At 48.4% G+C, this 27,161-nt stretch overlaps 1 protein-coding gene and 1 long non-coding RNA gene across 4 annotated transcripts in view; one reads left to right on the top strand and one right to left on the bottom strand.

Annotated features, from left to right (window-relative positions):
• LOC144137726 (uncharacterized) overlaps positions 1-27,161 on the top strand; it is a 283,271-nt gene that overhangs the window by 34,934 nt on the left and 221,176 nt on the right. The gene's annotated exons all lie outside the window — the stretch shown is intronic.
• LOC144137727 (uncharacterized) overlaps positions 1-27,161 on the bottom strand; it is a 241,073-nt gene that overhangs the window by 6,748 nt on the left and 207,164 nt on the right. The window contains exon 2 of the long non-coding RNA XR_013315720.1: positions 20,988-21,103. This is a non-coding gene — a long non-coding RNA (uncharacterized LOC144137727). The remainder of the gene's footprint in view (positions 1-20,987; positions 21,104-27,161) is intronic.

Below are 27,161 nucleotides of genomic sequence, written 5' to 3'. Positions count from 1 at the left end.
GTTAGCGCTTGCAAGACCTACTAAATTATGAGGAAGTTCTTGATACAGATTTATGGATGGTTAATTACCTAGCACAACGTTTCTTCCTGCATAACGAGCTGAATAAAATTGTTTGGTATTTTAAAGGGAGCAGTATAAACCTCGAATTTCTTAGACATATAACTGTACAATATCTTACTGTCGTTATTTCGTGCGCTAACTTTTATAGCTCACAGAAAAGTAGGTTGAAGTTTGAGGAAATTCTCGGTATTGTGGATGGAAAAGGTGTGGTGGTCCAATCGTTCACCCCATCCGTCCAAAGATTGCTTGCAAAAAAACGTTTTACGTCCCAGTAGGTATTTGCTGTCTGCATTCAGGTTCATCAATCAGAATAATAACGGCGCCGAGGGGCCACCGACGCATTGTTTTGAAATCGATTACGGGTCGTCCGTGTAGCGTTGTGTTCATCCATGAACTAACTGAACGGAATCACTTTATGAAGCTCAGTTGGCTTGACACTGAAAACTTACAGGCTTCTTTAGGGTGATGCAAGAAAGAACGCAGTTGAAGATTTGCCACTCGTTTTATCACCGCCAGTCACTTCGTCCAGGCGCCTCGCGAAACCGCCTGTTTGACACGATGTGCTCTAATTACGGTCTATTTCTCCCAGTGGAAGGTTAAACCTGTTGTGTTCAAATGTGGTGGCATTTGTCGAATGAGTTTCCATGTGCGTGCGCTGCCGGGCTCGTCTATCGTTCACGATAAGCCTCAGCGAGCTCTGAATCGTCCTCTTGAATCCTCAAGAGCGAGTTGAGTGACACGCAGTTGTTGCTTTCGGAGAGAGGGATTATGATCCGGCCCGTCAAGATAACACAGTTGGTTGATGGTTGACGGTAGAATAGCATGTCATTCTACGCTTCTGTCTACTGTCCGGAACTGCACCACAAACACACCGATATGACTTAAGTCTATTACCTAAAGAGATAGAGAACGAACTGGAGAGGAGAGAGAGAGAGAGAGAGAGAGAGAGAGAGAGAGAGAGAGAGAGAGAGAGAGAGAGAGAGAGAGAGAGAGAGAGAGAGAGAGAGAGAGAGAGAGAGAGAGAGAGAGAGAGGTATACTTTCTCTTTTTGTTTTCCTCCGATCTCTGCAAACATTTGCGACAGCTGGTCCACGTTAAGGAAAACGCAGACAAGGAATTCGGCGCTACGGTTCGTTTCTTTCAGCTCACAGCCGGCATATATCGTTCGAATACCGAGAGGGCCCAGCGTGCGCGCGCGCGATCGCTTGTAATAGCTGCCGCAGGCCGGTGCCCATATCTTTCGCTTAGTCGTTTGTGCTTTCAAAGAACGAGAGCGGCCAAGGTGAGACGCGAGCATTCGCCTGCCTGCCACTCCGCTTTACATAATGCTGCAAGCCGCGTGGCAACGGCAGGACGACTTTCGCGCGCACGGGTCACCCCCCCTCCCCCCCCCCCCCCCCCTTCCCTCTTCTCGCGTGTCATTATTCAAGCCGCCCCGGTCCTTGTGCCACGCATATTCCATCCATTTCTCTCTCGGGTCGCCTTTTCCCTATCTCCACTTATGCTGTCAAGCTGGGAAACGAAGGAAAACGTCAAGTAAAAATGAAAAGAGAGGTAGAGAAAAATGCTCCGATATTTTTAGTCAACTTTTTTTTTTTTCGGATTGACTCTTATTTTTTCCTTTGCGTGTTCAGTTTTAATCCAGTTCCGGTGCTCCTTCCATCCCCCTCGATCCCCGTAAACAGGACAGGTCAAAGATGGGTCCCTGCGGGACGCCTCCATCCATTTCCCCTTCTTCGTCCGCCGTTCGTCTGTGCGGCCGTTCGCTTATCGTTGCCCCGGATGAAATGATAGGGTTGGGCGGAACGTTGAAAGAAACGGCGAGAATCACGAATAGCATGTTTTCAAGTTAGCTACCGGGACCATACAACAACAAAATGGAAGGAAAGGGGTAGGGAGGGGGGGGGGGGGGGGGGGGGGGGGCGAGAAGGGACAACAGACGGTCACTGCCAGAATAAGAATCCCCGAAGGACGCCTTACGTCGAGCAGTGCTGATGCGGCATTCAGAATTGTAGATGGGATGCTGGCGACTACAAAAAGAGGGCACTGTCGTGGGAACTCAGCAGGTGTTTTGTGGAAAAGGGCGCAGCGACTGACGCACGGAAAAGAGAAAAACAAAAGCGCCGGGCTCACAATCACGTCTGCTTAGACTACCTTCCAGAAAAAGACGAAAAGACAACCAAAAAATAAAAAAAGAGTGGGAAACTGCGTCTTATCAAGCTTCCGCTCGCTGCCTGACAATGGTATACGGGTTGGCCTCTTATCGTTTCTCGATTCTGATGGGATTTGCTAGGCGGCGTGAAGTTCCCTCGCGACGAGAAATCACCAGTGGAAACTAAGCGCCGAAAGCGCACTGACTCTTTATGGTAATGTCCACGAGTTAGGCTTCGCAAAACGTAGCCCAAATTGCGAGCGTAGCAGCTGCATGTTCAGGCTTACAAGATTCAAGTGGGAAAAGATGGCTCAGGCTCTGCCCGTGTTTCGCACCGAAACAGCCTCCAGCATTTCTGGGTCACTGTATGCCAAACGAGGTTAGTTAGTACAGTAGTTTCGGTGTTTCTTTTTTGTTGTCAATTTGTGCTGCCGCTTACAAATAGGAAACCGTGGCAGCGTTGCGGACGATCATGCAGCCAGCCCTGCACAAGTTAGCCGCGGTGCCGGTGACAACCTTTGCGGGTAAATATAAGCACAGTAATTCGCTCTAGAGATTATTTTATTTTTTTGTATTGAGTTTTTCCATAGGAGATCAGCATAACAGAATTCTAATTCAGCTAGCTTCTAGCAAGATGGAGATGGGGCGCTACAATAGTGCTCCATTCCACTACTGCCCATGTCGTCCCGGTATTGCGGGCAAAAACGTGGCCGTTATTATTAATATTTTGGGCATTCTATTTTGTAATCTTTGTTGTAATCTGATATTTATTCAACTAATATCTGAAATTAAAATACGCTTGGATGTCCGGAGACTTATAGGAGATCGCTCATCTTAGTGTATATTGATTTTTGTGCCATTCAGTCATGACGCAAATGTGACGCCTTTAACGGGATTTGATCGTTGTTCCGAAAAGGAATTAGAAAAAAAATTAATTCCGGCGTTCAGCGTTTATTACGTGATTTCGTCGGGCAACCTCGTTCATTTTAAGTCCACAACAATACTGGCAGATTGAAGGCTCGGAGAATTTTAAACAAAAATTGGATTTCTGATAAGGATTTGTTTGTTTTAATACTTGCGCAGCAGTCGGAACCGGAAGCTTCCGATCTTAAATAACAGATACGCGGTAATCGGAATTAAGTCGTCGTTTCGGATGCCTATACCAAATCGTGATTAGTGTTGAATCGGTTTCTATCCATAGTGCCCAGCAGAATTCACACGTGCCTGCAGGCCATTTTTCGTCGCCGCTATTCGGACGCAGTCAACGCTACTTTATAAGAACCTACTGCCCGTAATTAAGGAATGCGTCTTCCTCCCCTAGTTCAAAGCATAGCCCTCTCGAAACTGGGCAAATGTGCAGTGCAGCGTAATATCATAAATACTGTGCTTTTAAAACATGAACTAAGAGGCCCTGGTAATGAAATAATTATAGTGCGTCGTGAGCAGTGCAAATAATGACATAAATACTACGTTTACAGAACTACTTCTACGGACCCCGTTACACCACCGCGTCCGCGTAATAGCACACGCCGTATCTGCTGGCGTCCCGAAAATTTTGTCAGTGATTACAGGGTACTTAATCGGGGTAAAACTGTACCTCTTGCATCCTCTTACCCGCCTAGGGGGGTATGTACCTTTTATAGAGATTGCCTTTCTCCCTCAAGCCCATAAGCCATACAACGAGGTGGAGACCACATTTTGAAAGCCGTTACTACATGTCGAGGCGAATAAATAGATTTTTTTAAATTTACTATCCCTTCTGAAGAAAGGTGAGAGAAGCGCGAAAGCTAAAAGCATGCCCAACCTACGCTGAAAGTGCGTCCAATCGATTGGCAAACTTTCAAAGACCCAAATCGCAAACGGAGAACGAATCCACATGACGGTTTCTCGCACACTAAGTAAATGTGTCTCAGCATGATCCAAGTGTATACCGCTCGGTTTATGAAAGAAATGTATAATATTGTACTCCTTCTCCTCCATGATCGATGCGTGTATTATCTTATCTAGAACCGTAACGTCCCTTTTTTGTGATTTTTCAAGTTACCGTTTTGAGGGAATGGAAGACAGGTTTCACGCACGCGCCACGTGCCCAGAGATCTTATCAGAGCTTTTCGGTCAACCAACGGGTCCATGGGGAAATGCATTAGTTTTTTGACTGGATGCCGTGGGTCCCACTAAGAAAGCTGCTTTCGCTTTGGAAACGTAGTTCGGAACGCACTGGTCTTTCTCAGGCTATAGGCAGCGTTTCGTCAGCAGCGGCGATTTGACTACCAGGTCGCGTCGAACACGAAAGCAAAACAGACACCGAGAGGGAACGAGTTGAAAAGAAAGAGTAGCACTGTAGCATGCAGTGAGCTGCCGTCTGGTTTCAAATCGTGGCCGGAATCGTTTCCTTCCTCGTTTTTATTTTTTTTCCCGTTCGTTCTTTTTCCTTCACGCCGTTCGCGTTAAGAGCAGCAGCAGCGGGCATTATTTGGGGCGCGAATGACGGTCGAAGTCCCGCGGGAGCAGGGGGGGTAAGAGGAAACCGGCCCGACTGGTAGGACTAGCCGAAATCTTCGACCAGGGCGCGTAGCTAACGACCCGTGATTAACGCGGTTCTAGCGGCACTGCGCGATTCACGGCAGCGTTGGGCGTAAGCACCGCTGGCTACTTGCTTGCTTCTCACTCGTCGTACCCTTCCCCCATTTCCCCTTTTTCGGTGTTTCGATTTAATGAGCTACCGCGGAATACGTTTCAGTTCTCCATTTGCTGTTTTTAATCATGATTTTCCTGTCACCGCTGCAATCAACTCCCCGATGTTCCGTAATTGCCGTTTCTCACCCGTTCCCTCCATCGCTTTAGCTTCTTTTAAATCCGTCTGCGCGCGAGTCGTAAGACTACATCCTTTTTTTTGAGGCGTCGTACACGGGGTCATCAACTATTTGTTTTGTAAAGTGCAGCGTGGCGGCATGACGGGAAAATGAGCTATTACGGCCCAGGAAGAATCGGAAACGATATCGCGAGCGGAAAGCGTTTAGCAGGTTACGCTCGCTAGGGTGGACTGTGTATATAAATGACGCTGTCGGCCCTAAATGCTGGGCGCGAACACGATCCTATCTTGTAACACATCAACTCAGACGCGGCTGGTTTCGGGTCGCATTGCACGCATGCGTCATTAGTGGGTAGCAGAGATATCACGCATCGTGACAGTAGCCATTTGCTAAGTTTCAGTGGTCAAGGCCGCTATCCAGAACTCCGCCTAGACAGACTGGTCTTGCGAGTATGTATACGTGCTTTTGTATGATCGATGAAAATCGAGCAGCAACCTTCGACCGGGTATGCATCCTTTTATGTTTTTTGTATGTATTTTATCGACACATTTGTATTCGCTCCACATCATATCCACACATCATATCCGTTTTCGGAGCAATATATTCTACCAATCAACGAAGCTACGTGTCCAACGAGTATATTGATGAAGCAACCGCGTGCTATTAGTTGCAGGAGACGTACTAGGTATGTGCCTCGTTCGTGTCCGCCCTCGAAACAAAGCGACCCTAACAGACAGTGGACATCACTATTATATACCTTTGTGGGGTTCAGTGGTGAAAAAACGAAACAAAAAAGAAGTACGACAACACCGGGACCTTCGCAGGACCCTATCACGTGGGATGATCATGTAACGATCCCGTGTGGTGCTCAGGTGGGTGATGGTGATCATGAGTCTGTTCTCTGTGTGTTTGTCGTTCCTCGTTTTAACGTCGCCGACGACTACGCCGTTTTTTTAGCCGATGCTGACACCGGGGTGAGGGCCGCGCCGTGTCGTAGTCACTGTTAAAACCGAAAACGTAAGACCACTTTTGACACAAATTAACCAATTTCCAGTTTGTTGGCCAATCCCCCGTCATTACGCACCACTTCTGATTTAAACGAACTATTTTTAGCACCGTAGCCAACCCGCTACAAGTAACAACCGCCATCTCAAGGCTCACGGCAATTTCTTGCGGCGCGCTGACGACTGCTGATTCACAGGGAATGCGGCTCTGAAGTTGTAAAGCAGCAATATCGTCCCATTGCTTGATTTTTAAAACTCTATGTGGTATCGCTTATCTTGCGGCATCCGTGGGACAACAACTAAGAAAATCAAATCTTCGGTTGAAAGCGCCGAAGAGCTACGCAATACGAGGCGCGTCGTAGTGAAGGACCCCGTGTTAATTTTGACTGCCTCGAGTTCTTTAACGTGGGCCGAAACCTCAGCTGTCTTCGTTTTAAGCAATTTTTTGTTAAAAGCGGAGATAACCTGCAGGGGGAACCATGGAACACTTCCTACATAGCGAGGTTTCGAATGAAGCGATTTCGTTATAACGAATAGCCACGGTATACTCGTTTTAAGCAGATCCGTCGCGGACGGTATACGGGTGAGGCCCCCGCACACGTTTGGTCCCTCTCAATGGCCGCGTTCCTATGCCAGCGTTTCGAGGCCGCGCGAAGGCGTCCACATACTCGAGCCAAGGACGTACACCGTCACACTCGCGCCACTTTTTTTCTCGGGCGCGCGCAGTTACACAGCGTTCGGCGCAACAGCCCTTGACGCGATGGGGGCGACCATTGAGAGGATGCTTCGCGGAGCGTCATTCTAAAACCACCACATTAGACGACCTCGAGCTTTTGTCACCTCGAGCCTATTTTTTCGCTCTCGCCCTTTGAAAAGAGCCGGGTGCGTAGCTCGTTTGCCTGACTGTGACTCACTCTGGCGCAACGCTTGAAATCTTCCATACACGTGAGTGTGCTTAGGCGATTCGCATAGCGGTTGTCCACACGTGCGTAGCGAAACTTGCGACCTCCGTTGCCCCGTAGCAGGGTGGAACAAGCGCGGGTGATGCTGGCGGTTAATTAGACGGCAAGAATAATGCGCCGGCTTCCGGTTGAGCTTGAATGTTTAACGAGATGCTTCGCTGCCGTGCCGCGACGACGTGCAGGAAAGCGAAGCACGGCGGTGTTGCACCGCGCCGTGTGATTATAAGGACCTGGTATGCGTGAGTGCTAGGTTAAACAGATCGAAATGTGGGTAATTAATTACTCCCGCTTAATCGCACTGTAATCCGCGCACGGATTAGTTGCCTCGGAGGCGCAAGTAGTCTACGTAACGCGCTGGCAGGATTATGGAAAGTAAATCAAAACACACCCAGGACGCGAGCAATACACGCGCTACGACCTCGGCTAGGATTACAAGGGGGTCAAGGAAAGATTTACGGGGCACCTAGGTCGTCTTTTATCATGTGAGAATGCCTGAGCACCACTTCTCGTTGAGCTATGAAAACGTATGCGTGGATGGGTAGGCTGACGTCGCAACCAAATGGGATTTGGCGAATCTGACGTCTTTCTATGACGGCTGCTGCCATCGCCACAGGGGCAATCCACCTAAGTGTTATATTGTAATGCCTGTGTTCCGTTTACATTGAGGTTTAGGGGAAATGGGAATTCTTGAATCGCCCATAAACTCTTCACAGCTTCTTTCATCGTCACTGGCCAAGGTACCTGGGTGGCACGTCATTCTGTCGGCCAAGCCAATGGGAGTTTTGATGACAGGGTGATGCTATGGACCATAGTGGACCAAGCTTATCGTGATGGGTGTTTCTTTTTTTTTTTTTGCCAATTTAACCAAGGAATGCGGCAGCGACGCTGACACATTAAAAAGAATTAACTACCGAGAAATAAAAGCACGCATCTTGGGAGGTAGAGGCAGAACCAACTGCCAACTTCAAGGGCGATGGAAGTCATTTGGTGGGCACCCCTGCTGAAGTCGCATTCCACTGCAGACAATGATTACGATGAGTGCGATGACAGCGCTGCTACCGCTGATCCTTCTCATCATTATTACCATGGCGACACCGCCATCATCATGATCATCTGCATTAATTCTGGTTTCTTATTTTATTTTTTGAAGGACCAGCCTTATTTGAATGTGGCCACGTAAGTCGACGTGAGAAATTTTCTGAAAGGAGCCTCTAGCAGCTCCAAAGCTCCCTACGATTTTTCCGCTTGCAGCATTGAGCTGATAAGAAGCGCCCCTCCGCACTGAATTATCATTCCGATCTCACTCACCCACTTAAGTTGTCAAGTTCCAAAAGTAAATGAATGAATGAATGAATGAATGAATGAATGAATGAATGAATGAATGAATGAATGAATGTAGAACGTCAACAAGCGTGTCTACAGACATTCGGTTAGTGTTTACTGAAAGGTGAGAGGGGCTGAGCTTTATGAACTACTGTCCGTATTACTACAGTGCACGACGCTGCGTCCACCGAGGAGAGCGCATGCGCAAGGCGGCTTCTCCCGAAGGCCCGAGGACCGGCCGTGGCGGCGGCGCAGCTCACTGGAGGGTCGTAAAAGAGAAAACGCCGCGCGCCTTTGACGCCAGCGCTGCGGCATGTGATGCGTCGCGGTTGATACCCCACGCGTGCCCACCGCCCTCGTCGCGACGAGCGACGACGTGCTTCCAATGCCCGAAGAGCCGAGCTCTAAAACACCGTTAGGACCCGTGGAGAGCGGGTTTATGCCTCCGTTCCGCCACGCGTTTTCCTCTTGATATACCGGCAACATGGCTGCTGAAATCTGCTACAGACAAACAAACACCACATGGTGTCTGTGCACGAGCCTATATACTAAAGGGACCGTGCAACACCAAACGTTATTACAGGGTGGATGTGTACGAAAGCCAGCGCACGGGCGACGCATTTCACTCGTTCGTATAACCGCCGATATTTACGGCATCGTACCGTGGGAGAAAAAAGGGGCGGAGATAGAGGAGGAAAAAGTAGACGTAGCCCTGTGTAAGCGGGGGATATTAAGAGGGGAATCGGGGCTCTTTGGTGTCCTTATTGATAACGGCCGGTGACGCTGCTTGGGCAGGGAGACACACAGCAGGTTCCCGGCGTGGGCGTGGTGGCACGTTGGCGCTAGAGATGAGGGAAGCCGTAAAACCTTTTTATTGTTCTTCGTTCCCTTTTTTTTTTTACTTGCGCATGCGCGGAATAGAACAAACGTACGAAACAAAAGGGTAGAGGAAAAGGGGGAGATGGAGCGACTGGCTTTCTTTCAGTATTTGGTCTTTGCAGCTGTATATACGGCTGACGTTTTACGCGCTTCGGAAAGGAAAGGTCGTTACAGAGCGCCTCTGTTTCGCCTCCCGCGAGGTTTCAGCTACTTCCGAGATGCCCAGATTATACGACGAGGGAGCCTATCCGGCTTTAACTGTCCGTGCTCGCCCACTGTCTTTACATATAAGGTGGGCAGCTCGTTGTGCACCGCTATTCGTCCCTTTTAACCTGCCCTTCGCCAAGGTTATTAAATTCAGCTGGCATTCTTGAGATATAGCCGGCCCCTGTGTTGTTCTTTGTTTTTGAGGAGTAAAGACAGGCACGGAAGGAATGGCAAAGGGGTGAAATAGATAGGGGTCTCGTAAAAGCCCGCTCGGAGCGCAGTCGTGGGAGCAATACGGCCGGTTTGTTTTGAAAGCGGTAACAGCGTTTGGGGTTAGCTATGCGTGCCAAAAAGCGCCTCCATCCGAAGCCGCAAGCAGGGCGAGGAGACTGGTGGTTTCTGTCGGTTCAGTGATTTGGAAGGACGGAACCGATTCCATCGCTGCCTTGGCTGCTCGCCGCGGCCTTGCATGCCGTACTAAGTGGCGACGTTCAAAGCGAAGAAAACAAGAGTCACGATGAAGTTTTTTCCTGTTTTGTTTTGTTTTGTTTTGATTTCTTGTCTGGTCTTGCCTTGTCTTGTTTTGTTTTGTTTTGTTTTGTTTTGTACTGTTTTGTCTTGTTTTGTTTTGTTTTGTTTCGTTTCGTTTCGTTTCGTTTCGTTTCGTTTCGTTTCGTTTCGTTTCGTTTCGTTTCGTTTTCGCCAGCCGAAAACTCTGTAGCTCTGGTTTGTCACCCGAACTGCATTTGACATGCGGGGTTGCTGAGAATGAAGAAGATAAGATTTAAAGGCAGTTTCTTTTTTCAAAGAAGAGCATTCCTTTTTGTTTGTAAGTTGAAGAATACACGAAGTAGCTGAACGTCGTTGATGAGTGTGTGTATCTTCTTTTCGTGCGCAAACATTACGTTGAGTCTCAAATCTGGAGTCCGCGACCTCGCTTCCACACAATATACCTGCAGCTGTCTTTGACAGCGTTTTCATTGTAGCTCTATTCAAACTTGCGTTTACAACCGCCACTTTTTTTTTTTTTCTGTCTTAGCCTGCTCTTGTTCCTACTTGCTTCAACCGATCATCGCACGTCAGGGCTTAGGAAATCCCACAAGACATCGTTTTATAATCTTCTTCCCTTCCCTTCGTGTCTCCACGTTTTCTTTCGACTTGCACGGGAAACCTCATTTCCGTTTAAGACGCTCGCAGTGGTCGCAGTCGTAACACCACTCTAGACGAGGAATCACACTTGGCCGTTACGGTTGCTTCGGAAACTTCCACCTTTGTCGTGAACTCCCTAATGTCCGCTTTTTTTATATGTAAAAAAAGAAAAGAAACAGACGGGGGAGAGAAAAATGCTGTCACCGCTTTTTCAAAGGTCGGTCGCCACGGGAGGCGAAAACTGCCGCGAAAATGTATGCGCGTATACGATTTTTAAAGCCCATTGCACCGTGGGAAGCCGACCTCCCACCGTCTCTCTTTTTTCCTCTTCCTCTTCGTTTCTCTTTCCTCCGGAAATGAAACAGCTCTACGACTCTGTGGTTGCAGCGTGCACGTCAAACGGAAGGAAGGTCTCCTCACCCCTTAACATTCTCCGCAGCTTCGTCGCTCTTGCGTCTCAGTTCCTTTATTTTCTCGTCCCGATCTTTCCTCGTCTCGCGCGACGTAGGCGCAACCCCCGCACACAGACGCCGGAGCACTTGAAAGAAAGGAGTCACCAGTAGCGCTTCGCTGCGCAGTTTCTGGCCTCCATCTTCTCCTCCGCGGCTTCCTTTACGCTCTCTATCTCCATCACGCGTTCTCCAGAAAGCGCCGTGATCTGGAAAGCGCCGCCTCTACGCCGCGGGCAGCTCTCCCGTACCACGTGCACTCGGCGCTCGTGATGGAAGACCTACTGCGTGTTGTTTGTACTTGCTTACCGATTCTTCGCTTTTTGTTTTGCTTACTCAAGCTGCTCTTTTGCCTCGCTCTATACCCCCGAGAATATTTTCAAAGAGCTCCGCGGGGCAGGCGCTAGCGCTTTGCCTCGGACGCGTTCTCGCGCGCGCCCGTTTTGAGGATGACAGTTATAAATAGCGGTGATAGGAGGCGAAAGGGGTCAGTCGACTCTTCAGGCCGAGACGGATTAAAAGACTGCAAACTTTTCCTCGCCCCTCCATAATCCCGCCTCCTCGGCCCCTTTCGTCGTCCCGACGTGTTTCTCGCTTTAAATGCGTTTCATTTTGAGCGATAACTTGCGAGTAAGCTTAGTAGCGACACAGTTTTCTCATCGTTGAGGTGGCTTCAGCACGGTGGTGTGGAGTGATGAAGACGAGTTTTAGGAAGCATGAGGATCAACGTCTTACCTCAGCGAGATCCATGCGTCGAATTTGTTATGGAGGTATACTACACCCATACGTTTTGTTACGGCGCACAACAGCTGCCTGTGGTTATTTTCAAGCACCCGCCGCGGTAGCTCAGTGGCTAAGGCGTTGCGCTGCTGAGCACGAGGTCGCGGGTTCGATTCCCGGCCGCGGCGGCCGCTTTTCTGATGGAGGCGAAAAGCAAAAACGCCCGTGTGTACGAGATTTCGGCGCACGTTAAAGATCCCCAGGTGGTCAAAATTAATCCGTAGCCCTCCACTACGGCGCGCCTCATCGCCTGCGTTGCGTCGGCGCGTTAAACCCTACAATCAATCAAATCAGTTATTTTCAAGCAAAGTGCGTATGCTTGCGGCTTTGCGCGTGGGCCATAATGCCGGTAGTTTTCATCGCCATCCGGCTAGGCGTGTGCAAGTACAAATTCTGTGCGAACAGACTCGTGGATTCTTTAGACCACGGTTAGTTCAAAGCATGCTGGCTTAGTGCCAGCATGCTTTGAAAAAGGAGTGGAATGGCGAAAACAGCAGTAAAAGTCGGTCTATTGGAACACACGCCTAAGGGTCTTGTACTATACGCAAGTTTAAAGAGTAGACCCCGGGGGCTTCACTTTAACCGGCTTGTTTGGTGTCCTTGAATTCAATGGAACTGTGAAGGTAAGAAAAACAAACGAGAACAATCTTATGATTTGCATTTATTTTCTCTTTGGCGCTAGTCTAGCTCAGTGTTTGACTTAATTCTAAGTTCTTGTGCATAGCCCTGTCTATAAGCGTAATTCTATTTCTGTACTTCGCTCATTCATTTATTTAACCACTCAAAGAAGTAAAGACCGCGTCAGCGTATACAAACGCCGTGAAGTCAACGCCTGGCTCCGTTAGAGTGCCTTGAGCCTGTGACTAATGCTCGGAACACGCACAATAAGCAACGCGCAACTTAAAACATTGCGCAAATTAATCCAAGAGTGAGCTGTAGAGCAATTCTACTTTGAATTTTCAGGGATATAGCCTCGATTGGTTAATTATGAGGTTTAACGCGCCGACGCTACAGAAGCGATGAGGTGCGCCGTAGTGGAAGGCTCCGGATTAATTTTCACCAGTGGGTGTCTTTAACGTTCGCCGAAATCTCGAACACATGGGAGTTATCGCTTTTCGCCTCCATCACCAAAGCGGCCGCCGCGGCCGGCAATCGAACCCACGTCCTCAGGCTCAGCACACAACTCTTCGCCACTGAGTCACCGCGGCGGGTGATGGATAAAGCCTTCTTCTGGGGCAGAACTCGATCATGAAGGTATTCATGGCAAACCGATACACGGCCTAGATGTGCATACATATATACACAGATATCGCGCATACGCACGCATACCGCATAAACGCGAACGGACATGCGAACGCACTCGTTCATTCGTAATTACTAGCCCGTGTGCGCGCGCACAGCGCACCGTCGTACCACGCACGCGCAGATGCAAGAGGAAGATAAAAGAGCCCTTGCGCTTTAATGAACCGCGAAGCCCGTTGCAAAAGAGACGTTTCGCCTCAAAGAAACACGCGTCTCGCTCCGCTTTCCCTGCGGGCCCATTTTTTCCGACGCGAAAGCTGCGATCAAGCGAGGCCCACTTGCGGCCTACTTCCCGCGTGCACTTCGAAACTGGCGTTTTAGTCACTCAACTAACCTTATACAGCGATCGTTACGGCGGTCGCACCTGACTGCGTTTTCGCAATGGACGCCGCCGGTGCGCCGCGAGCGATATCGCCGTTCCCGAGAGAAGAGTTTTAAGCCGAAAGCCGTAAGTGCCTCATTCTGCGAAAAACTGCCGTTGCTGTTGCGGTTGTTGTCCTGTCAAGAAAGTGGTCCCCGCTGGGGACCACTTTCTTTGTATGAACCAATGAATGTATGAACAAATTTTTAGGAACAAATGAACAAATTTGTATGAACAAATGAAAACACGTGTGTAATGCGGTGGTACTTGAACTTCGGTATCAGCTGTAGCAGCCGGATGCGCTACCACTGTGGTAATGGCGCATACCCACTAAGGGGGGATTGGCCAAGAAAAGTTCTTTTTTCATGCTAATCAATCACATAATGCAATATAGTGCAGCAGAAGAAAGAAAGAAGAACAAGAAAAACAAAGAGAAGAGTAGAAAAACTAGGCAAAAGTCAGCCTAATCGGAATAGTTTTAGCACGGCAGACAAGCAGTTTCCGGAATGCAGAATTGGATGGCGTTGCACTGTCCCTATGGCCGGGCGTTGCCAGCGGTACAACAGAAGTTGTCGTTGTTGTTATTCCTTTCTTCGTGGCGATTGGCCGAGAATCGGAAGCTTTGAGGGTCCCATATGGCCGCTTCACAAAATTCACAAAGCTGCAAATAGAAAAATTGTATACGTTGTGGATTGGTACGTGCCGCGTGATACCTGAACGTGATGCCACGTGAGAAAAAGACGGAGTTCGACGTTATTTGCGTCAAAAGACGAAGGAACGAAAGCGGAGTAACAGACGAAAATGCGATGTGGCAGCAAACGAGTTGTTAACAGTATCGCCAGCCTTTCGATTTCAAAGCGCGTAAGCCGACTTAATTTAATTTTTTCTCAGTTCGTACATCCCCGTTTCTGCTCCGGCTGTGCCAATCTTTCTCTCGGCCGCAACCTTTGGCGCCGAAGTAGGTGTTGCGTAACAAAAATAAACAGCGCCTCTTTTCGGAGTTCATGTTTGAAGTCAATACCCGGGGTTACCTGATAATTAGCTTGACAATTTACGCAACGGCTTCTTTGCAAGCAGGACGAACGCAATTCTCCTTACGGTCCCCACGGCCGGATGACCGTATTTTCAACTCTCGACCATCTCATCTGGCGCTGCTCCGAGTTTTCTCTGTGCGGGCCTACCCTCACCAACGCTATGCCTCACCATGCCTTTCAAGATGAGCCTCTACTTGAAGACCCTAATTTTCTCATAGCCCTTGGGCTGTTCGTCGTACAGCGTGGTCTTTCAAAGCCAGTGTAGACTGGGTTCTACCCCGGTAATAAAAATTCCCTTATGGGATATCATCTTCATCTTAGCCTGGCCTCCGCTGTCTGAAGGTAATTCCTGTGGGGCCTTCATGTTCACATCATTTCTTAAACTGGGATGCTCCTTCCTTCCGCTCTTTTCCCCACCCCTATTTTGGCCGCATGGCCTCCCCTTGATTAATAAAGTACTACAACATCAACAAATGCTGCTCTTTTTCCATTCTTCTGTTCGAACAGATGGCGAGTTCGGTTGGTAGAAAAATAGCAAGTGTGTTATCGGTAAGCTCACTCATTTAGATCCAATGAGCAAACAAAAAGAGCACAGTAGCGTGTTATTACTAAACTTGGCCACCACGATCGCCCCTCTTTACGTTCCCATTAGGTTAAACGGAAGGCGAAGTATACATTCATCGCTGGGGGCCATGCAGCAACTTCAAAACGCCCACGCTAGCATATGTTGCGGGAGGTTTTCGCCGTGGACGTGTGAATAAACCAAAACACTATTAGCATTCACTTCCACAGCACACCACCTGTCCATAACCTACTCCCGTGCCCATTTTCACACGCGCATACACGCGTACACTCATGCACACGTGCAGCCTATCCTCAGAGGAACGACTTGTAGCACATGCACACCAAAAACTTCCGATTGTGTACCAGAAGCATGATCTCCGTAAGAACCAGCGCTGTAGGTATTTGAGAATAGAGTAGTTTCCGAACGAAGTTATTTCTGCGCTATACGCTTCCCACTCCCGTTTTCCCTTTCTATTCGCTGCAGTAAAGCGCGGTAATGGACAAGCTCCCTAGCTGTGCTCTCCTATAAATACGGTTGCATGCCCTGTTCAACGCGGGGGAAACAATGTTCGTTGCCCAAACAGCCCACGGGATGATTTTTACCCGTGTATTTACCGTTACACGCACAAGCTCCGATCGTCGTGCATCTACGCCAGAAGTCAGACGGCGCCATTCCGAAAAGCATGCTGTGAGAGAAAAAATACTAGCTTTACGAACGCTACAAAGGGAAGTTGGCGCAAAAAACATACTGAACGCCACAAAACAATCTTGCACTAAGCGCAAAGTAGACTGGGATATAAACTCCTCGGTTCGTTCCTTACGCCGCGTATGAACCAAATCCTTAACCAATTCGTTTCTCACGTTGGGAAAATAGGCATCACTGTCGTGTGTGCCTCCGCTGTTTTCAACACAGCCTGTTGCAATTGAAGGCGTGCACATTCATTATGCGCAGTCTAATATAACGGTCTCCTTTTCTCGTGTACTGCCCTCGCTAACCCGGTTGTTTAAAATAAAGTTCTCTCTCTCTCTCTCTCTCTCTCTCTCTCTCTCTCTCTCTCTCTCTCTCTCTCTCTCTCTCTCTCTCTCTCTCTCTCTCTCTCTCTCTGTTACTTTACCCCCCAAGATATTAGAAGTCTCAGTGAAAATCTGGGGCAAGGTACCGATATCTTTCGTATACTTGACCCCTTTCTCCTCTATTTTTTTTTATGGTTGATGCTTGATCGCGGCCTCGAGGTTGATTGATTGATTGATTGATTGATTGATTGATTGATTGATTGATTGATTGATTGATTGATTGATTGATTGCATCTTTACTGCTACCCGGGTATCTGCTTCCAGGGTCCTCCAGGTCCTAACTCTGGCGTCGTCAGTGGAGGCGCTCCAAATGAAATGATGCCGCGCGGCGCGGAAGTCTCTCCGCATTCCGTTCACACCGCCACCGTCTGCTTATACGGCCGGCCCGCTCGCTGGGAAAATAAAGGAGAGGCCGAACGACGCGGTGAAAGCAAACTCGCATTCTCGCGGCTGCACTCGTGTTTGTTGTCGCTGCTACTGTGGCGCCTGTTGCCGACGGCGGACGAAGAGACTGCCCACGCGTCCAGGGCATTTGTTTGCGCGCCGCCTTGGGCGGTATCCTGACACTCGTGACCCGGAATGCAGGCCGCCACTGTTTGGGCGAGCCATTCGTCCGGGGTTGTGTCCCGGGGCTCTGGGCTCGCGCGCTGGTTTTGAGTTCCGCATTCCGCGCAAGGAAGAGCGAGGCTCGCATTTCGTTTTCGTTCTCTTAGGTCCGCATTGCTCGCTAATTAGTCTTTCTGCGCGCGCTGTTCGCGAAAATAAGAAATAACAAGTGCGGAAAGGAGGGAGCGAAGGCGTCGTCGTGCGCTAAATGACGACGGATGTATGCAGCAGGGAGAGAAAGAGAGAAGAAAGGGAGAGACGAGCGCGTCCTTTGATTTTCCCGATTACCTTCGAGCGAGGCTGCACCGCTGTTCGCTGCTCCTGACTTCGTTATTGCGTACGAAACGCCCCTCTTCGCTAAGTGCTCCCTCTTTGGTTACGACTGCCGCCTAATATGCATCCCCCCTGGCTTTGATGTACGTTCAGGCCTTTTCGTGGCAACCGGGAGTAACTTTCTTTCCTTTATTCTCTTCATTCCTTTTTTGTTTTGTTTTTACGCCAGGTGAGGTTCAATTTGGAGTATACGGTGTTCACAAGTCTGATGCTGTTATGTAGCGTTATCGTTGTGTTGATGGCGTTATCGTGGCTTTATTGTGTGAGGCTCTGTTGTGTTATGTAATCTTTTAAAATACTCTGTTTTGACACTTCCCACACTTACGCCCCTTCAACTTTCGCGTACTTCCCGTCCAATCAGTTTGTCCCTCTTTTTACCTCGTGGTGTTCCTCCCCTCCTCTTGCGTTCTTTGAATGAATGCGCCCAGCCATACGACGACAGAAATATACACTCAGTCATTACGATTAGTGTCACTAGATAAGGTATGAGAGTACCGTCACTGATGCACGCAAGCCAGCAGCGGCGGCCATTTTGGTGTTTATCAGTGTTGCGGGGTTGCCGCTTCTACAGCCTCGTCGCTAGCTTGTACCGGGTCGTTTGTTAACAACACTGCGAAACATACACAAAAACGGCATCTTCGGACACACTTCTGCTGCTGAAATGCTGCTACACGCGTTATGGTTGATTCGTCTTCGGAACTACGTCAGTCGCGCGCAGCCACAGAGAAGGGAGGACAAGCTACGTCTACCGCAGTTTACTGACTGAAAAAGCACAAGCAACAAAACGCCGACACCCATGAACCGTCGCAGTGTAAACAAGTGTCACGTGACGCGAACTGACCAGTGACCATGGCGGCGGCACGGAACAATGGGAGAAAAGAGTGCCGGTACTCTGTAACCTTATCGTGACACTCGTTATGATGTACTCAAGTGCGGTTGGTTGCACGCGGTTACTCGCACTAGCAAGTTTTGATAACACGCAACCGTATAGCCTACCGTGACTATCGTTTACAAAATGTCTCGTTTCTGCGGTATTCATGCTCCCAGAAAAACGCTATCGTTATCGAAGGATCAAAAGCCACAATCTTCAGGCGGCGGCGCAGTTTCGCTGACGCCATCTAGTTTCCGAATATAGACAGGGCGCGAGAGACGTCTCGGACATTATAGCGGACCCTTGCACACACGCCTCGAGTTTTCTCATTGTTCTACGCGTCCTTGGCGGAGGATCGACCTTCACAGTGAGGCATTCCACTCAAACCGGAATGCGGCCGGTTCAGATGCGTCTCCGAGCTCGCAGAGAGGAGTACCGAGCGAAACACGAGGTGTATCGGAGCTGTTGTACTACGGCAGCTGAGAAACGGAACGCTAGCAAACATTTCATTTTGATAGCACTTTTTTAAGTGATTGCGCAGCATTTACTTAAACATCTGCCGTTGCCGCACTTTGACGGGGTCAATTTATAACATCAGCATCATAATCATCAGCCTGTCTACACTCCCTGCAGGGCAATGGCCTCTCCAATAGATCTCAAATTATCCCCCTCCTGTGCTTACTGCGACCAATTTATCCCCGAAAACTTCTTGATCTCATCTGCCCACCTAACTTTCTGCCGCCCCCTGCCACGCTTGCCTTCTCTAGGGTTCCACTCTGTTACCTTTACTGACCAACGGCTATCTTGCCTTCGAGTTACATGCCCTCCCCACACCATTTTCTTCTTCTTAATTTCTATGAATATGTCCTTTACATGCGTTTGTTCCCTGACCCACTCCGCTCTCTTCTTGTCCCTTAATGTTACACTTATTATCTTCCGTTCAATGGCTCGCTGAATTGTCCTCAATTTAAGTTGAACCCTTTAAGTAAGCCTCCAAGTTTCTGTCCCGTATGTGAGTATTGGTAAGATGCAGCTGTCAATTCATAACAACCAATGGATAAAAAAAGGAGGGCGGGGGTAAAAAAAAAGCACACGTCTAGGGTAAGGCCTCGTGCAGTGTATATCTTTTGCCCCAATGAAAATATCAAAATAATCTTTCATAATGCGGATATTTCTTCATTGATCTGACCGATCCATTTTTTTTCTACAGCTGCTAAATGATTGTGTTGGTGCAGCCTTCTTCGGTTACGCATTTCTCTGAAGAATGTCAGCGCAACGTCTCACCCATGCCTTCACTTGTAAGTGACTTCTCTCCGGGTAAATACACGTACTAACTGCTTTCTCCCTTCGATGACTGTCATTTAAGCACGAAATTGCCGCGAACTACTAAATCTAAAAGGCCGCGTGATGAAAAATCCCGTTAGGGCAAACCTTATCGCGCAATCACACCTGAACCCGTAAATCGACCAGCGCACAGCACCCGCCAAATCTACACTCAGTTCCTCCAAAGCGCGTGTACTTAGAGGACAGAAAGGCGGAAGATTTCGTTAGCATTCCTTAGGCACATACTGTGCTCGCTCTAGACGCACTACTCGCTGTGAACGCATAGTTTACCTTATCGGGAAATCATCCCTTAACCTGTAAACCGGCCAGCTCACAGCACCCGGCAAGCCTACACTCAGTTACTTCGAAGCGCATACCTTTAGAGAACAGATAGGCGGCATATTTGGTTAGGATTTCTTGTAAACACACTCCGCTCGCTCCAGACACACTACTCACTGCGCACGCATATGTTGTCAGTTGGAAGCACTCAGGATTCTTCCACACGACAGCGCGCCTCGTCCCACCTCAGAGAGCTGCGCCTTGCCAACTGCGTTCCTTACTCGATGCGAGATAACGCATAACAGATGCGCGTTTAGACGCACCTTCATCCTCCTGTTTGCTTTTTCTAGCTGCCTGTTTTCATCCCTCCGGGGTTTATTTATTTTCAACGTTCCCCGTGGGGCAAGGCTATATCAGGGTCGGTCACCTAAACCAGATGACAAATAGATGCGACTTCCTTCCGCATTGGTCCCTTCTGTGAAGTTTGTTTTTCTCCGTGCCTCTCCCCCAACCAACACCTACTAGGTCAGAAAAGGCCTACGCGTCGCCTGCCTCGTAACGCTGCATTTTTCTCATCGGGTGGTTGGAGGCCTCGGTCGTATGCCTCTATCCCTTCATTTCATCTCACCTGGATACAACAACTGACAGATTCGAGCCAGTTGTACTGCGGTAAGTGACGGGCCTTTTTGTCATAGGGGTGTTGCGCTCGCAACGCGCCCGTGGCACGGGCAGGGGTGATGGAGAGCGGTCGCCCGGGGAGCGTGCGGGGAGCGGCTCTTTAATCGCCGTCAAGATCCCCGCGGCGGCAGCGTTCGCCCCGTCCTAGTCGTCGTCGCCGTGGTCGTCACGGCTGTTTGCGCCGCCAGCAGGCAACGCAGTCGACGCGTTCGCGCATGCGGTCGCCGTGTTTGTGTTCGCGTTACCTATATATACGCGCGTCTCTCCTGCCCAGAATTTCCGGTCCGTGACGCACGAGCGACGTGAACGGCGACAAGAGCAAAAAATTAAAAAAAAAAACAAAGAAATCTGAAGACGAATTGACGAGAACAAAAAATGCAAAGAGGGTCGTCCCGTTTGCTTTTCTGCTGAAGCGCAATTCGCGCAGAGAAGCCTGTAGTACGGTGCATATCACAGCGGAAAGGTGCGGTGGCTTTGCAGGATGCACTGAAAGCAAAGTTGGCCTGAACAGATGGGTGCGGTGAACCCGAGCCGATGGCAGAAGAAAGAAAAGTTTGGCTAAGTGTGGGGTAGGTTTGTTTGCGGCCGTATGCCTTCCGGGGACGGTAGGTAAAAGCTGAATCGGCCCCGTATTGGAGCTAGCGCCCTCACGCCCCCTCCCTCCTCCCGAATCTACTTACGCTGATAGGAAGTGCCAACATTTGCATTCTTCTTCTCAGCCTTTCTGTATTGATTGATACTTTCTTTTTCTTTTTTTTTAACGTATGACCGTATATGTACTCACCTTGAAGACTGGCGTCGCGAGTGTATGTCCCAAATGCAGGAAGATCGCCCAGGTCAATGGCGCCCGTCGACAACCACGCGTTGCTAGGCGATGCCCATGATAGTCGGTGTGTGGCGCTGCAAGCGGCAGCGTTTGTCATACGGATGAGAATTTAGAACATCGGGGGGAAGAAAGAAAGGGTGAAGGGGCTGATGGGAGTTTAAAAAGGGTGGGGGGAGCTTGGGGGTGGAGGCAAAGTTATTAGGTTAGCTAAGAATAGGGCAAGTAAGTGGAATACAACAGGCAAGTCGCTTGCGGACAACCGACGTCCCGATTCAAAGGGAGAGCCTCTAATAATCATCATCATCATTGAAGCGCGTCGTCTGCTGCCGTTCGTAACCCAGCTGTGTCCCCCACGCTAGAGCTCTGCCACTCGCATTCGACCCGCCGCGGTGGCTCAGTGGCTAAGGCGTTGCGCTGCTGAGCACAAGGTCGCGGGTTCGATTCCCGGCCGCGGCGGCCGCTTTTCTGATGGAGGCGAAAAGCAAAAACGCCCGTGTGTACGAGATTTCGGCGCACGATAAAGATCCCCAGGTGGTCAAAATTAATCCGGAGCCCTCCACTACGGCTCGCCTCATCGCCTGCGTTGCGTCGGCGCGTTAAACACCACAATCAATCAATCAAAATCACTCGCATTCGCCTTAGTGAAGCGACGTTCAACTTTACGCATGAGCGTATATGCCCTAACATTAAGGATTCGGCTTGGCGGGTGTGTGAAAGCTAAGGTAATAATTAAACAAAGAATTACGGGAAAAATACTAGTTCAACACGAGCGAGAAATACTGGTTCAATTAGTGGAAAGTTTGATATTTATTTTCATGAGAACGAACAATCGTGTTGGTTGTTTGAGGCACCGTAAATAACACCTGGCACGTCAATAGCTCAACAAACTCTTGTGCGGAGTTTGGGAGGCTTCCAACGTTTCACTTTAGTGATGGACTGAGAGCTGCATGTCAACTGGCTGATGCTTCTGAGCGTACTCCGATATTTCGTGTAAAAAAATCGGGTTGTTTCCTTTCGGCCTCTTAGAATTATTTAGATTTGCCAGAAGCGACCGCAAAGTGCAACGTACTCTACAAGACGTGGTAATAGCATTCATACTGTCTGCGTGGGATCCGCCTTGGTTTTGCGGCAGGCATTAAATTGGCGACCCGCAGCTTTACTGTTCATCACTCTCCTCATCGTCCATAAATCATAAATAATCAACGAAATTGTCTTCCTCTTTACTCAGGATTAATGGAACTTTAATACGTGCAATTCTTGCCTACACGGCCCTCGGACGACGCGGTGACCCAGACCAGGGCAAGGCTATACTGCGGCCATGGAAATAATTATAGTGTATTGAAACGAACCGCCCACAGCGGCACTTAGGGACCTGAAAAAAAAATTACGGTGGACAGTAGCCGCCCCAAAAATGCTCTAGCTGCTCGGCGCCTAGCCCGCCTAGACGACCACCGGTACGCCCCGTGCGTGCATTCTGGGTCACGGATAGGTCTCCCGGGACAACGGGGCTCTGCGTGTCACTGCGCGTGGCAGCAGCGGCAAAACCTGGCCGCTTAGCCCTGACAAACGACCAAGAGGCCGAAGCCCTTGTCAATCATGCGTTAGAGAGGACGAAACAAAGAAGCATGTGTGCGAAGGGTAAGGTGCACTGCGTAAGCAACTGGCTTAGGGGCGATATTCATTACCCGCAGTGATGTAGACGAAATGAAATATGTTACTGAAGCAGTTTTTTTTGTGTGGGTGTCGAAGTTCTTTATACGAGTCTAATTAGGCTGCAGAACGTAATTGATAACATAATCATGATGACGTATGACGTCAAAGTGGGCAGCGCTTGATTAAGAAAAAGGAACATTTCTAATTCAGGAGCAGGGTGACCTTTCTTATATAGCTTCCTCCACCTACGTGGCGATTTTCCTACAAACTGGTTCATGATTTCTCCTTGCTACATTTTTCTATCTAATGTTTTTATTTTTATCTTCTTCGTGACAGACCGAACGCTTAGTCAGTGTCTCGTGTACAGGGACAGATGAAGTAACTGCTTCCACTCGTCGTACAAGCATGCGCACAGAAACTGTTAGTTCACCGGGTCTTCACCACTGTTTTCAAATCTATGGCCATGTTTATAAACAGAGGGACGGTCGTGCGCCTCCACAGAAACGGGGGAACTTTCAACATCTCCGGCTTTCTGATGTTAAATGTTTGCTTCAGGCTTCCTATGTGTATGCCTATTTCTGTTACCTTTTTTTCTGATGCCTATTTTTTGTGTATTTTTTTGTGTATTTTTTTGTGTGCCTATTTATGCCTATTTTTTCTGTATGCCTATTTCTGTTACCTATTTCTGTTACCTATTTCTGTTACCTATTTCTGCATGCCTATTTCTGTTACCTATTTCTGTAACCTATTTCTGTTACCTATTTATGTTACCTATTTCTGTTACCTATTTCTGTTACCTATTTCTGTTACCTATTTCTGTATGCCTATTTCTGTTACCTATTTCTGTTACCTATTTCTGTTACCTATTTATGTTACCTATTTCTGTTACCTATTTATGTTACCTATTTCTGTTACCTTTTCTGTTACCTGCGAACTATCATCAGTGACCAGCAGCGTCGTCAAGCACGATTTTGAGACGTCTAGCCAGTGCATCAAAGTTAGCGACTAAGGCCTAGAGACTAACGCGTGCTTCAAGCACCCAGATGTTGGAGAGTTCAATTCGCAAGCAGGGAAACTATTTATTATGGCATGAAAGGCCACGAACGCTCGAGTATAGGGCATTTAAACGCACCGCTGCAGGTTGATTACGACCATAATTTTCTTACCTCATTCGGTCCTAATTTGACTTGCAGCGCCACAGTGTGGCAATCCTCATAACCTGAGTGTAGCTGGGTCCCGTAGGATTAAAATAACTCAGCAATATTTTGCGCAACGTTGGCGTACTTTCCAGTCCCTGAAATAACAATGTTGGCCCGTTTTTCTTTCTAATAACTGTAGGCTTACCTTACTTCGATGGTCATATATTTTGCATTATACCGCACTCTTATTAGTGGAAAGAACCGTCCGCATCATGTTCCCATCAAATAATTGATGCCGCACAGCGGATCGGGTTTAGCGGGCAGCCTACGGGGCAGCAATAACCTGAGTGTTTTATCGTTGACCATAACGTCTCATTTATCATAGCATCTCTGGAGGCAGCGTATTCGGTCGGGGGGGGGGGGGGTAAGCATGTTGAATTCCTGGAAAGCGTAGAAAAGGTAAGCGTTATAAATTTATCCGCTATATCCCTACGTCACAGTGTCCTAAACGGGTGTAATATTTCTTATACTCTCGCCCTCTGTACGCCATTGCGCCAGTATTGGGCCGTGGTGCTCCGCTAGCGCTCTGCGGCAGCCATCTCACCGGCCAGGTATAGCGGGAGCGGTCCACATCAAAGGGATTCGTCTGCCGTAAGGACCTTCAGGGGGCCCGTTCGAGCGTACGCGTTCGTTGTGTGTGTGTATGGTGCAATAAGAAGCTGAATGAAGTCACTGAGACGACTCCGGCTTGAAGGGAAGGCCGCCCCCGAGAGAGAGGGAGATCTCCTTGGAGGGATCGATAGAGTGGCGTACACGGCCCCGACCTTTGTCGCTCTCCTTCGTATATCCCAGCCGAAAGCTTAGCCTTTGGGAAACTCGAGCCCAGCGGGCTTTTATCTTGTTTTGAAATCTTTTCTTTGCGAGTATCTGTTCTGTTTGTTCAGTTCTTTTGGAGGAGATGCTTTGACGAGAATAGAACCTTTGTTGTGCTCTGCGTTAAAAGCACCCCGGTTGAGCTTTTGCGGGCATTAAAGAAAACCTATAACAGTCATGAATTTTTTTCGTCAGCGTTTTAATGCACTCGATGAAAATTTGGATAGGGGCTTGCAGTGTACGTGCCTTCATCCATCGTGACCAGTGGTCCACCTTCTCTGCCACTACCACCTCACTTGTACACACTTTCGGCCGTTGTATATTGAAGAAGCGAATCGGCTGTGGTCTTTGTGCGGGGCAGCACAGTCATGCGAGCTACAATATACACTGAAAAATTTCGGAAACCCGGATCCCGTTAATAAAAAAATATAAAGGGACTAAAAGCTTAACTAAGGTATAAGCTTGGGCGTGTTGGTATAGCATTCTCAAAACAGCGCAAAGGGACGAGGACGAGGCGTAGACGGGACTATAAGTAAGTTAGTGAACGATAATACGACGTGGTACTAGTCAGACATTTTCAGCGAAATTGACACAATACCAATTTCATTCCATTTAATTCCCGTCCTCTAGTGTACCCACTAAAAAAACATGTCATGCTGTCATGACACAATACCCAACAAAAATTTTACCTTCTTCCATTTGCGTTTTCACTGTGACCTTTATTTTTGCCATTGGACATTTCGAACCAAATGAGTGTTGGCCATGCCTGAACGGGGACTGTGGCGTCAACAGAGCACGAACTTTGAGGGCGCGCGCAAAATTTTTCGATTAAACTTCCAACAGACAGAATGCATGGTTCAATAGATACCATCTGTCTCTCTCTGTCTCTCTTTTTCTTTTTCATCCGCAACTGCACTAATCGCATAGATATGGTCATTTTAAGTAGAATTCGTCGTCAAGAATTTCGTAAGTCGTCTTCACCGCAGCACTTCGTTAGCTCTACGCGGCTGATGACATCCAATCCTCACGAGACGCCGCGTCCACGAGAATCAATCTCGTTACATGCATACCCCTAGAGAGAAACAGGACTCGCTCCTAGCTGCCCAGGCACTATCGAGTTGTAAATCCTTCGGCCCTGATAGTTCGAGGCGCGCGAAGACACGTGTGAGAAAGTATGCGGGCACTCCGGCTACGAGCAGCCCCCCGCAGGGATCGGGCACGGTAAGGGGGATGACTATTCATGCCGGCATTCGCGCTCCCATCGATCGGCCGTCGTCGCCGGTTATGCAATGCATTGCGCCCCGCAGGCTTTCTTTGCGAACACGCGTAAACCAGCACGCGAGGGCCATTTGGGCCGTGGGGGCGTCCGCTGTGAATGTGAGCGGGTTCCTTTCAATACAGGTTGCATTCCTTCAACAACAACAAATAGATAAGCAGAGGAGAAGAAGTTAAGTAGGGCAGCGGAGTTTCAAAGCAGATTTGCTTAGGTTACACGAAGGCCGATGCAGAAGCGTTTTGCGAGAAAAAGAGACGGGGTGTACGTGGGGAGAGGCGCTATATGGCGCCCTGTTCATCGATATACATGCATGCACCCTGACGTTCCTGCTCAACACACTTCGAGGACCCTTCTCAGAAACTTAACTGGGAAAATAAAATTAAAAGTGGTAATGCATGACACTATAAAGGAAAGAACGAAGCCAGACGGTATTAATAAGGGTTTTCAGTTAGTTTTGTTTTGTTACATTTACTTGATAAGGGTTAGTAACCTTCCACATCAAGAAATCCTCTCTGCTCGGCTTCTTTCGCTGGTGCCAGTTCAAGGGAGAGAGGAGCAACCTCGTGAAACCAAAGGTGGAAAGCTGGTCTACGTTATTTATTTTTTATTTATTTATTTATTTATTTATTTATTTATTTATTTATTTATTTATTTATTTATTTATTTATTTATTTATTTATTTATTTATTTATTTTACCCTGAGGGCAAGCAGCTTTATAGAGGGAAGGGGGTTTAAAAGGAGACAAGCAAAATAAAATCATCCACGGGACTAAGTAAACCAAATTGAGTACATACATTCTACACTTAAAAAAACCATATAAACAACAATGCTTACAAAATAAAATATTATTAGAAACGAAAGAAACAAAGAAGTACCGAAACAACAATACTATAATGACAACCCAATGGCGACCATAAAATGTTCGAGGACACCTAATCACTTATTATGGGCTGTAAATGCAGAAGCATGATCGAGTAAATGCGGAAGCACGATCAGCTAAACTTCTGAGACGCCTTGCGTACCACTCGCGTTGTCGAAGGGCTTTGTAATCTTGCCGCTTGAGACGCTTTGCTTTGCGGTCCGCCAGAAGGTTTTCGAATGACTTCGACCTGTCTCCAACGCGTTGCACGGCTGCTGAAGATGATGGTCAATTTCGCTGCTCCTTCTGCCGCTCACTTCATGCACTGTGT

This window comes from Haemaphysalis longicornis, unplaced genomic scaffold (genome assembly GCF_048455015.1).
Source record: "Haemaphysalis longicornis isolate Haplotype H1 unplaced genomic scaffold, Haemaphysalis longicornis Haplotype H1 scaffold_49, whole genome shotgun sequence".
NCBI classification, from domain to species: Eukaryota; Metazoa; Arthropoda; class Arachnida; order Ixodida; family Ixodidae; genus Haemaphysalis; species Haemaphysalis longicornis.
Note: the sequence above shows the minus strand (reverse complement) of the source record. Positions and strands in the feature narration are given on the sequence as shown.